Raw genomic sequence first — 13135 nt, forward strand, 5'->3', positions numbered from 1 at the left:
AACAAACGTACACGTTTTATTTTTTATTACCATTGGGAGGAGGGGTAAAATCAGGTTCCCTAGTTAGTCATAGGGGTGACCGGACTGAAAAGGTTAGGAACCACTGCTCAAGACATTAGCCTGGAAATAAGGAAGCCCTCTGACACGTAAACTTATCCTACTTATCAATCAATATGGCGATACCGACGGAAGTCGAAGGCCCCGCTAGCGCCACGCAATCGGTTTAGGGTTACAACGACATCGGAAGAAATACGCGGCGACGTCGCGAATAAATCAACCGCCGGTAAATGAAAACTGCACCACGAACTGCCAAACACAAACAAAACAATGACAAGTTTGAAAAAAACCGGTCGGACTCGCGCACGAAAGGTTCCGTACCATTACGGCAAAAACGGCAAAAAAATCACGTTTGTTGTATTGGAGCCCCACTTAAATATTTATTTTATTTCGTTTTTAGTATTTTTTGTTACAGCGGCAACAGATATATACATCATCTGTGAAAATTTCAACTGTCTAGCTGTCACGGTTCATGAGTTACAGCCTGGTGACAAACAGACGGACAGACGGCCAGACGGACAGCGGAGTCATAGTAATAGGGTCCCGTTTTTAGCCTTTGGGTACGGAACCCTAAAAATAAGTACGTAGTTGATAAGGGTTTCTTTAAGGGAATCGCTTAGCGTGGTACAGGCATGTGATGCGGAGGGATGAAAGTTTATGTGACGAGAAAGGTATTCAGAATGAATGTGGATACTACATTTCCCTGTAGGTCATCGGATCCTAAAGGGGCCCACTGATTAACAGTTCGCCGGACGGTATCGGCCTGTCAGTTGTTCGGAACTGTCAAAATTTTGTTCTAACTGACAGGCCCCCTTTAATATCGATGTGCGGATAGAGTGGAGGCAGATCTCCGGGAGCTCGGTGTCATTGAAAGCTGGTGTGATACCGCTCTGGACCGGGTAAAATGGCGTGCTCTTGTGTTGGAGGCCGAGACTCATTTTGGGCCATCGCGCCAAACTAGTGAGTAGTAGTAAAGTAATTACCTACATTAATTGCTAACTGCCATTTTAGGTTTCCTTAAACGGTTGCAATGTTCTCTTAAATGACAGTTTCGTCCTCGTGGCTCAATTACAATTCAATTCAACTGCATTTACCGCGAATTCGATGTTACGATTGGGACGAATTGTTAACAAATTGATGACAATGCTTTTTTAGGTATTGTCGTTTGCGGTCAATTTGATGTACAGTCGCCATCAGATATATCGGAGCGGCCAAGGTGCTCACAAATATCGGAACACGCCTCTATTGTCAGGGCGTTAGAGCGCGTGTTCAGATATTGTGAACACCTTGGCCGCTCCGATATATCTGATGGCGACTGTACCTACTTAGATGATTAAATTTTACATACAAAACCTGTTTTTGCTGTATTTCGTTTGTTTTATAAGCTGGAGCTATACTATGAACTACAGGCATAGATATACCTCATGTCATTGTATGTGCAAAGTTTCATTAGGGGAGACCGAGGTGAGTTTTGACAGAGGTGAGTTGTGACATAGTCGATCTTTTGGAATCTTTTAACTAAAAACTAGGTCGCAATAGCGCGCGTTTGTTCGTTCAAGTTCCGAGCTAACAAACGCGCACTGTTGCGAGTTGCGAGCTCGCTAACAGTTATTAGATTCCAAAAAATCGACAATGTCACAACTCTCCTCTGTCACAACTCACCTCGCTCTCCCCTACAATCCAACACGTAGTTTAAAAATGAGAACGAAACTACGTTCGTATCGGAAGGTGAAATTCTGCCAAGCTTGCTGGGGACAGAGCGGACTCTTATATAATCTGACAAAAAAGAGTATAAATTAAAAAGTGGCAAAACTGTAGTGTCGCCCCGTATTCTTAGATTGATTTGAAAAGGACGACACTACAGTATTACCACATTTTATTTTTACTCTTTTTTGTCAGTCTGTAACTGACTTAACTCACTATAAGACGGCTTCAACCAAACCTCTTAAATATGAATCGTAACAGACGAACTTTATAAACCCCTGAATAAAACTTCTTCGGCTCGGAATGTACAACATTCATAAATGTCATGTCCGCAAGGCTATTTGTCAACGAAAACTGACTAAAGTTACTAATCAAGACTGTTATCAAGTATACTTAAATTCTGATATCGATATGACCTTTTAAATTAGCAGACTGAACGAAAATTCGCTTGCAGTATTTCCGTTCCAGTCCAATTATTTAATAGGTAAATCTTGTTTTTTTAGGCATACCAAAGTTTAAATCCACGCATTATTATTGAGAGCCTGTTGTGTCCCACTGCATTTGTTAAATATTGAAATTAACACCATCGACTTCCACAGTAGGCCAAAGGTATGGTGCAAACTTTTCGATCGATGGCGCCATAACCTTTTGGCCTACTGTCGAGTAGATGGCGTTAATATTAATATTTAACAAGTTAACACATCAGTGAAAGAATAAGGATCAAAGTCAAATGGCGAACAGTTTTAATCTTCTGTATACACTCTATTCTCTTTGATATTATATAAATGCACAGTGTGTTACTCCCTTTACCAAGATCTCGGCGGTCAACTCTGACCACCCCTTGACCGCGACGGCACGCAAGGGTTCGACGACCTCTGAAGGCTGTTCCCAGTTATGCTTTGTTATGCGTGTTATGCCATTTAATGCCTCTGGGGAATTTCCGGGAATTATAAGAACGTAGTTAGATAAATAAAAGGTTTGAAATAAGCAGGTTATGTTTTTTTGTGGTAATAAGGTCCACCGATGTACAGTTAGGAATGCTACTGTTTGTACGGGGTACGGGTTTGTGGTATGTACTTGTACGTACATTCTTTGAATGACACTTTTAGTGAAAAAAAAACCTACTGGATAATACTGAAAAGTACCTAATAAAAAAAGTACCATTGCGATACAGCGAGGAAATGCCGCCAGCATCCTTGGTACAATGCCTCAAGGGCCTATTTTAGATTTAAGCTAGTTATTAATTTCGTTTAGTAGTACCACTGTATATATATTGTATGTAAATAAATGATTTCGTTTATAAAAAAATAAAAACCGATATACCTAAGTAACATAACATACTATTGTTTATTAATCAAAAATACATAAACCACACAAACAAAAAGGAAGGAAGATAAAATGAATACCTTAAAAGTAACACAATCAACACCATCAATCACGATTAAGTAAGTTGTTCCGTAAAACTTGTAAAAGTAGTAAACATTATCCAATACCCCGAAGAAATTATTTATTAGCGTAATACTTAGAAGAACATGTTTTCTCTATCATGACGTTATTTTGACAAAATAGAATGAGTTGCATTTAAAGTTTCGACTCTTTACTTTCCCTCATAATTAATAGCACTGGGAAATAGGAAATGATATATGTGTTTCCTTCTGAAATTCATAAATTTCTGAAATACGAGTAACACAAAAATTCTGAAATATAATAGACATTTTTAAACCCTAAAACATTACACCAACTGTTGACTGAAGAAGCGAAATACTAACTTAAATATTAATTTTATTCTGTTTTTAGTATTTGTTGTTATAGCGGCAACAGCAATATACGTCATCTGTGAAAATTTCAACTGCCTAGCTATCGTGACGACAGACGGACAGACGGACAGACGGACAGACGGACAGACGGACAGACGGACAGACGGACAGACGGACAGACGGACAGACGGACAGACGGACAGACGGACAGACGGACAGACGGACAGACGGACAGACGGACAGACGGACAGACGGACAGACGGACAGACGGACAGACGGACAGACGGACAGACGGACAGACGGACAGACGGACAGACGGACAGACGGACAGACGGACAGCGGAGTCTTAGTAATAGAGTCCCGTAATAAAAAAAATCCCTTTGGATGCGGAACCCTAAAAACGATGAAATATAAATGAGTGGACGAACTAGGCCGAAACAACATGTGCTCTGAAAGCTGCTTGAATGTTTAATTTGCTGTGTCATATCTTTATTAGGTCATCCTTAAAAATAGCCTTTAAATAACTGCCTTCCAGTCTTGGGAGGCAAACCACCTGCAGAGTATGATATAAATAAGTACCTACCTATTTATAATATACTTTACACAATTAAGACTAGTGGTGACGGGAAAGGTCGAGGGTAAAAGACCTAGAGGACGAAGTCCAAAGAGATGGTCAGACCAGATCTCCGAACTGCTGGAGCTACCTGTTACCACCGCCCTCCATCAAGCCACAGACCGAAACAGTTGGAGGCAATTCATAAAGCGCAAGTGGAGTCACGATCCTCAGCAATGGGGGAGTTCAGGAGGAATTCAGGTTTATGTTATGCTCGCGAGGTCACAGAATAAATAATAGTACTACGTACAGAAGATTCACTCTGTAACAAAACGCGTCTGTTACGATTAGGACAGATATGGTCGCTAGGTGGCGACAGCGCCACGCGCGGCTTATGGCTAGCCACCAAAATTGGTGTGGAACGGATGTACCTACTTTTAGCTACCTGTAGCAAAGCGACGAAATCGCGAAGTGAGCCACGCCTGACTAGGTCTACAGCTCACAGAGCCACTAGTACATACTAGTAGTGTGACTTACTAAATAACGTTGTTAACAAACATGTTGTAATCTTATTACAAATTAGCCAATTTCAGCTTCGTGACTAGACATGGCGGCTGTTACATTAAAAATAAAGCTTACCGAGCGCACAGCTAGCATTAAGGCCAATATCTGGGAGACCGAGCTTTGCTCGGAAAACATATAAAAACTCAAAAATGCGCGTTTTCCCCGGGGATAAGACCTAGACCTAGATCGATTTTTCGCCCCCGAAAACCTCCATATAGCAAATTTAATCGAAATCGTTAGAGCCGTTTTCGAGATAACTGAAATATACAAATAATCAACAATTGCTCGTTTAAAGGTATTAAGGGCCAGTTACATCAACCACACTTAACTGATCAACATTACTCAACAGAGTACTATGATAATTCCCATACAATAAAATTTTGCGAACGCTTTAACGGTGACCGGTTTGGTGCAGGCGACCCTAAGACTGACAGTGGACGAAGTCACGTGACCGCTCCTAAATACTAATCTATTCCCCATTTTACTCTCTAGATATTAACATTATAGAAAATGTTTTGACTCGTCACGTGACTTCGGCTAACCCATTACACAGACAACCTTCGTGAACTAGGCAGTGTAATAACTGCCTAGACCGCTTAGCCAGACTAATGTCTGGCTAAGCCGCGGTACAGAATAAGTAACAGTAGGGGTCGTTGCGCCGAGATCGGTATCAGCACTCCATCATACTCGCTACCCTCTAACGGTGTAACAGGGTCACTAACATTTGCAAAACTTTGTCATTACCCGACTGCCCTAGAGTTGTATGTACATATAATAAAGTATATTTTGTAGGTACACCTAAGCCTTTACAGCCTAGTAAACACATATTGATTGCTTAATTAATAAAAGGATACCAATCATTTTTTTTGTCAATCATTTCAAAATATACAATTCAAAAATCTTACAATCTACTTACAAAATTACAAATCAAAATTCGCCACGCGTCCCTCAAGGCGCAAAGGAGAGACGCATTTTTTCTAGCATAATATTATGTTATATGGATGTATGTATTTGATTAAATTTTTAGGGTTCACTCTGTCTATCCAACCATCGGTCTTTGGTTTGAAATATATGTAAGTTTATTTAATGGTATTCTGTCAGTCCGGTTTGTTTTGAGAATCAAAAGTCTCTATATCCATTGCATTAGCGCAATAAAAAATTTAGCAACGATAGTCAAAGTCTGACATTCGTACACAACGCTCAAAACATCCCCTTTCTAAATGGCACAGTCAAGTGCAAAAACATGGATGCACTAATCATACTCAAAAATATGTCCCGTAGCTCTTATATCAGCGAATTAAGAACTATGGGACATATTAACTCACATTTATAGACGGGTCTAACGCGAAATTTATTCAATATATTCAATATACCTATGTGTTCAAAACGCGGAAGTTTTAAATATTATATGGGACATATTTTTGAGTCAATTATATGCACACATATTTTTACATTTGACTGTATTAGGTACAAGATCATGGTTAAGTTAGTAGTAGATACATAGCAAACATTCCTTTTGCCATGTATTTACTTACCCATGTTAGCAAAAGCCCGCAAAACCTCCACACATGCCGTGATGTAGGGTAAACAGAAGTCGTGTGTGGAACACCGGACGAGGCCAGGAAGTGTCACCCACGTCCGGGTCACGGGCCGAGTGCCGGACTCCCATGGATATGCACTAACTGTTTTATAGCAGGTCATTCGAATGTACACTGACATCAGAATGACATCTAACTGATGTCATTCAGTTATAAATTTTTGTGTACGGATGAGTCACTACACGCATCGCCATAGCAAAGACATATGTAACTTCGTATAAGATGAATGAAGTCTAAGGAAAAAACGTGCCTCGGAAATCAAGAAAAAAAATCATTCTCGGATAGATGGCGCACACACCTTTGGCCTATGGTCGGCTAGATGGCGTGGCGTCATATTTAACAATTTTAACACATAGATATCAGTGAATGAACATGGGTCAAATGATATAAAAATAATAAAATCATTTATCCATATATATACATTTTTTTGATAATTTTATACGTATTCATTTTGAGTTTTAGTCGTGTGTCGATAGATGGCAGTAAATTTACTGTGACTACAAAACTTACTATGACAGGACCCCTCTATACTATCTATTCTCTTTGGCCATAGGTACAGTTGTACCTATGCTTCGGCAGAGGGGAAATAGTACGAATGCCGTCTCTCTTCCCGGTGTTGCTCGAAGGTTGAACCATTAAAAAGTAAATTCTTTCAAAAAACTTCTCTTCTTATTAAAATGACCGAACACGCAACAATACGCCAGTTTGCTTGCATGGTTTTAAGTATGTTGCTCTTTTCGTATAGTTTGAAGGTACAGAACCCTTCATTAGGCCCACCTATCCGGTTTAATTCATATATCATACAAATATATAGGACAATGTCCTCTGCCATTTCTATGAAACCGCCTAAGCAATACTTATCAATATAAGTTCACCGAAAGCGCGGTCAGCCATGCTCCATCTCATTGTGCTGCTACCGGGAATTGATAAGCTACAAAGTATTTATTATACACGGTGGCTAAAAAATAACTACATTCCCGTTGCCAGGGAGGTTCTGCATGGGATTATACTGAGCAACTATTACTATGGCACCAACCCCGAATACGCGAAAAAAAATTGAAAACCGACTTTCAGCGACTCAGACCTTTAAGAATCGACCAGAAGATTATATAAGTACTTATTTATTTTTCTTCAATACCACGTCTGTGGCAAACAAGTAGGTACACGATCTGCCTGATGGTAAGCAGTCATCGTAGCCTGTGGGCGCCTACAAGTCCAAGGGTGTTACATGCACACTGTGTATCTTATAACACACTAGTATGGAACTTAGTGAATAATACACTTTCAATAACATCAATAAGTAGATTAGAAGAATTAGTCGATTTGAAGGATTTTAAGAATTAGTATTATGACAATATTGTAACTTAGGATATCGTGAAATACGTATTGTTTAAACACTAACACATATCATATCATAACCCTCCTTTTGCGTTGCCGTAGTCGGGTAAAAATGAACCTTCATAGGGTCTCTTATAAATACAATATAGCACAGGACAAGTTATATAATTCATACAAAAATTACTTACTCACCGAGTGCCACAATACCGGAAAATCAGGAATACTAAAACACGATGCACAATTTCGATATAAACACGGATTCCTTCACGTTTCACACGCGAAATACTTTTACAACTTCAACGTGAACTCGTGACAACGGGAACTGTCAATTTTAGAACGTTCGCTGCCAAATGTCATTTTTATTTATTTTCTTACGACCAAAAAGGACCAGTGGAAAAGTGTACATATTTCTGCCCTGTCATGCATAACAGCCATAAGCCATAACAGCCATTGAAAAGCCATATGTATTTGGAACCTATTGCGCGAAAATACGGTAAACAATTGAATAAGTACCTAATTAAGTATTTCAGATCTAAAGTTCAGATCGGCTTGTCTCCTCGGCGCAAGTTAACTTAACTTACGATAAATTAAACACTTTCATCCAACGATATTAACTAGGGATATGCGCGTTCATACAAATTCGACTGAACATTCTAGTTAATCAACACAGGCGCCATCTGTTGTATAATATGCGTACTACCGGCTAAGTCAGAGACATATGTTAAAGTAGACTGCACTCTCGCGTCGCGCCGAACAAAATACCTCGAGGGAGAGCGGTGTCCCTTTCTTTTCTTTAGGGCAACGATGAAGTGACAATTGAATGAATGTTGCTATTGTTGCGACAGCTAAACAAGGCATGCGCCTTTTTATTTATATAAATGTCATAATTACAAATTCCGCCGTGCCAGTTTATTAACTCAGTTCATATAATATTAAGTAGCAATAAGTGGGAATCAAAAGATATAAAATATATTAAAATAAATACATTATATTTTAAATTAAGTGCGTACAAAATATTGAACAACCAAAGAAGCGTTATATTTTCTGAATGGCAACATTTAGAAAAATATTATTATTAAAGGGACAATTCTTAAGTTAGTTAACCAGCACGTCAAAACCCACAAAATAGACACTCTTTTTAATGAATGTTTGTGTGAAGTCTCCCTTTCGAGCCGTCTCGTTCGGCACGCTCGCCGGAGACGAGAGCGCAGTCTATTTTATAATGTGTCTTGGACGGCGCACGTACAAGGCCATCATGGCCGCACGCGCAATAACGAAATAAAATCGCTTAAAATTTATTTTAAGCAAGAAATCAATGTAATCTGTAATTGCTTCCCGATAAAATGAAATCTCATCAATTTATTAGATTTTTCTGTAACAGTTTTTACACCCTTTCACAACACACCTAGACATTTTTTTGAATTGTAAAATGCTTTCCGTGACAACTTCACATTGCGCCGCGCGGCTCCCGACTGAGCGCGCTGGTGTGCTGAATGCGATTATCACACCCATAAACTGGCCCCTTTCGTAGTCGTAAGGCGCGTCCTTACGAAGTAATATATATGTCTATGCTTTCATCCCATAAATCTATAACTAGGTAATACATTCTTCGAATGGACCTTAAGACAACAATACTTATAACACAATAGCTTTCTTCTAGTTCAACATGTGTTTGGGACGCATCAGCGCACGCAATGAACTATTGTTCATAATATACTTCTCATTCTCTACTATTTTTTGCACAATTTTGAACTCTATTGAACATAAAGGTCGTTGTTGTGACTTTTCATCACCAAATTGCGCAAGCGTCCCATTGCTACATTAACAACATTGTTAAATTGCAGTAAACTTTGTTACTAAGTAATGCTAAAATAAAGTTAATTTTGTTTGCGTGAATTTTTACTTGAAATAAATAATTTCAATTTAACTTTCATTTACTACTTTGGGCTCTTCACCCAATATTGTTCATGATGAATATATTATATTAGATTTAGACCAAGATAAATCAGCAACGATTTTGATAGCCCACGCACTGCAAGTGTTATTTTAAACGTTAAACATCTATGAAATTATGACATATAAATAACACTTGCACTGCGTATGCTATCAAAATCGCTGCAAACTTTTCTTGGTTTAGCTCTAGAACTAATTTTACCTATTAATTAGTTTAGTGTACTTTGAACTACCATTTTTGAGTCCTACTGTTTGTACACCATTTTTTTTGTTTTTTGTCGTAGTAAGACAAATTGCACCAACAATAGTTATTTGTACAACAAGAGATCAAAGTTTGATATTTCTTCGAGTGCTTATTTTGAGTCCCGTGCAAGCGAAAGATTCTATAATACTCGCTACGCTCGTGAATCTAATTTAGAATCTTGAGCGTAGTAAGGGATTCAAAAGCGCACGAGATGTAAATAACTTTGATCTCGTGTAGTACACAAAATTTTTCACCCTAAGCAGTGAGAACATACCTAGAGGGACAGAGATAATAGAACCCAAGTATATCGAACTTGTATTAGACCCCGCATGTTGAAATGACATTTGACTATAAAGGTCACTTGAATGTCATTTTGTCTCACTCAGTGAGCAAAATGCGATTTTGCTCACTGAGTGAGACAAAATGACTCAGTGAGCAAAATCGCATTTTGCTCACTGTTTTTAAGAAGCAAAGTACCCTTGTTCGAGCTGCTGAGGTGAAAAATTTATTGTTTGACGCATCTGTTTATTCTTTGATAAAAACAATTAAGTCTGCTATAGCGGAAATAGCTAAGATGGATAGTTTTTCTGTAGGTAGTGCGTCGTTTCCGGTTTTTGTTTTTGGAAATGTATGGTCGATAGCGTTATCAGCGTTGAAAGACATTTATAATGTCCAACGTTTAGTGGAAAAATGTTAAATTGCTGTATTGTTCGTGTGTGTGAGTTTTTTTATTAATAGTTTAGGTAACTTACTGCCGAGCAAAGTTATTTGGAAGCCTGGGGTTGTTTCGAATCATGATATTGACTTGAAGTCCGAATATTTTATACAAGTAATTTATAATAGTGTTATAAAGCGATTTTTTTCAATCGAAATTCGAGTGTATAAATCGTAAATCAAAGAATTACAAAATTCTACTTTTCTTTGAAATCCATCCTAAAAAGGGCGGAAAATTACATGGCCTATAGTATTTTTCACATAGTTTGGACAGCAACAAAAATATCTATGATCTTCATACAGTCTATAACCTTAAAATGAAAATAAGTGCGTACATAAAATACTACAAAGCATTGGCAAGAAAGGCAAGGCTCATGTCATGTGACACTTAGTTGAACTTAACTTAGTTGCCGGAGACTTTTTTAATTGATTAATATTATGCTCAATCTAAAAACTGTTGACTGGTGTAAGTATCCACACTTAAAAACAAACAGAAAGGGCTTTAAAAGCCACTCATATCACTACAACCATTTTATCCTGTCATCGTTATAAATTGTTGCCACGCTCGTAATAAACACAATTGGTTGGCTGATGCCATTTAATTGACTCCAATGAGGCCCCACACTATCCTACCCGGTATAATATGCAGGAACGGCATCTAACTTTTACTGTTGTTGATTTGATATTAATAAATATTAATAAATAAATATTAATAAATATTATAGGGACATTCTTACACAAATTGACTAAGTCCCACGGTAAGCTCAAGAAAGCTTGTGTTGTGGGTACTCAGACAACGATATATATAATATATAAATACTTAAATACATAGAAACAACCATGACTCAGGAACAAATATCTGTATCATCATACAAATAAATGCCCTTACCAGGATTCGAACCCGGGACCATCGGCTTCATAGGCAGGGTCACTACCCACTAGGCCAGACCGGTCGTCAAACCGACCGACGATATGACTTAGGTAGGTAAATCTTTCTATGTATTATCATGATATTTTGATTTGGTCGGTTTATAAGATAGAGTTAAACCAAGAAAAGTCTGCAGAGATTTTGACAGCACACGTAGTGTAGGCTTTTTTTTCTGGCTTACTCCCTGCAATTTTGCACAGGGTGAATTTGCCAATGTCGGTAGTGTAGGCTTAGAGCATTTAGTAAATGGAGACGTCATCGCTGTCATTTTCTTTACGAAACAGTCTGTCGATTTTTGCGGGGGAGAGGACGTCAAATGTACCTATTGCTAATTCTACATGATTTGTACTGTACGTAACGTAAAGTTTGCACAATTGTGCTAGTTTTTCGGCAGAGGGGTAAGCTCTTAACATCATTGACCAGGATTTTGTACAATACACAATTTTTAAACTATGCCTTTCATAATAGTAATTGTATATTGGTTCTTTTAACTTTTGAGCAATGCTAACACATCAATGGATCTTTGTTTTTGATGTCAATAACTCAACACAACAATAGGTACGTCTTTTTTAGTTCAACATGTGTTTGGGACGCGCCCGTGCACGCAATGAACTATTGATATTGTTCTCAAGAGTTCTCATTACACTTCCGTTTACATTCAACTTTGTATTTTGGTTACTAGAGTTAGGTTAGACCAAGAAAAGTCTGCAGCGATTTTGATAGCCCACGCAATGCAAGTGTTATATATACGTCATAATTTCATAGACGTTTGACGTTTAGAATAACACTTGCACTGCGTGGGCTATCAAAAACGCTGCAGACTTTTCTTGGTTTAACTATATAGTATTTTTCAAATAGCTTGGATACGGTGACTTGGATACTTGACATTACACTTGAAGAATCGATTATTTTCAAGTTCACACTTCGCTTTTATTTTATTGTTCCCACTTTAAAAGTTTTTACTTTTAAAAGTTTTAATTCCACTTAAACACTAAGTCACTTTTGTGGTTGGTACCTACAGTTCTTAAAATTATTGGGTAAATAGGTTACTGCTTCATTTTATTTATTAAACTAGAATTTCAATAGAAAAATATTAATTCGTTAAAGAAAATTTATTAAATCAGCATCTAGAGCAATTGACGTTCAAATTAAAAATGCTGAAATTTTGAAATTTTAAATTAAAACTACAAAAGTGTCTTGTATCTACATAATCCGTTTTCTAGCTTGGCTGAAGAAAATAAATAATGATCTCTTTAATAACAATTTAAAATCATTTAAGTGATCTTCACATCACACTTACATAATCAGACATAAAAGTGAATGTATAATAGATATGTAACACTAATAAAGATAATAATTATAAATCTTTGCATGTATAATCCATTAAATAGAACAACAGAAACCCGTGCACCACGACACCGTTCTACCATAGCGATAGGTAAGCGACCGTGTTGTGGTACGGGGGCTGAACAAAAATATTGCTCTGAGTCCCCGGCGGTCGGGAGCACCCACATGTTCGCTATAAGGATGGGACACACGGGATAGCGGTCGATAAATATATCGATAGTTTAAAAGTTCGAAAGCTTTTAAAAAGAGTGATCGTACGCAGGTATGTTTTTTCGGCTCTTGGTTTGTTGAATTATCAGGGATTAATAATAATCACTCGATTATTCAGACTACATAAGTATAAGTACATACTACATAAATATAGTAGTAAGCATTTCT

At 37.8% G+C, this 13135-nt stretch overlaps 1 protein-coding gene across 1 annotated transcript in view; it reads right to left on the reverse strand.

Annotated features, from left to right (window-relative positions):
- The window catches only part of LOC134797338 (insulin receptor substrate 2), a 394635-nt gene that overhangs the window by 116716 nt on the left and 264784 nt on the right, over nucleotides 1-13135 (reverse strand). The gene's annotated exons all lie outside the window — the stretch shown is intronic.

The sequence above is a fragment of the Cydia splendana genome, chromosome 15, assembly GCF_910591565.1.
Source record: "Cydia splendana chromosome 15, ilCydSple1.2, whole genome shotgun sequence".
Taxonomy (NCBI): domain Eukaryota; kingdom Metazoa; phylum Arthropoda; class Insecta; order Lepidoptera; family Tortricidae; genus Cydia; species Cydia splendana.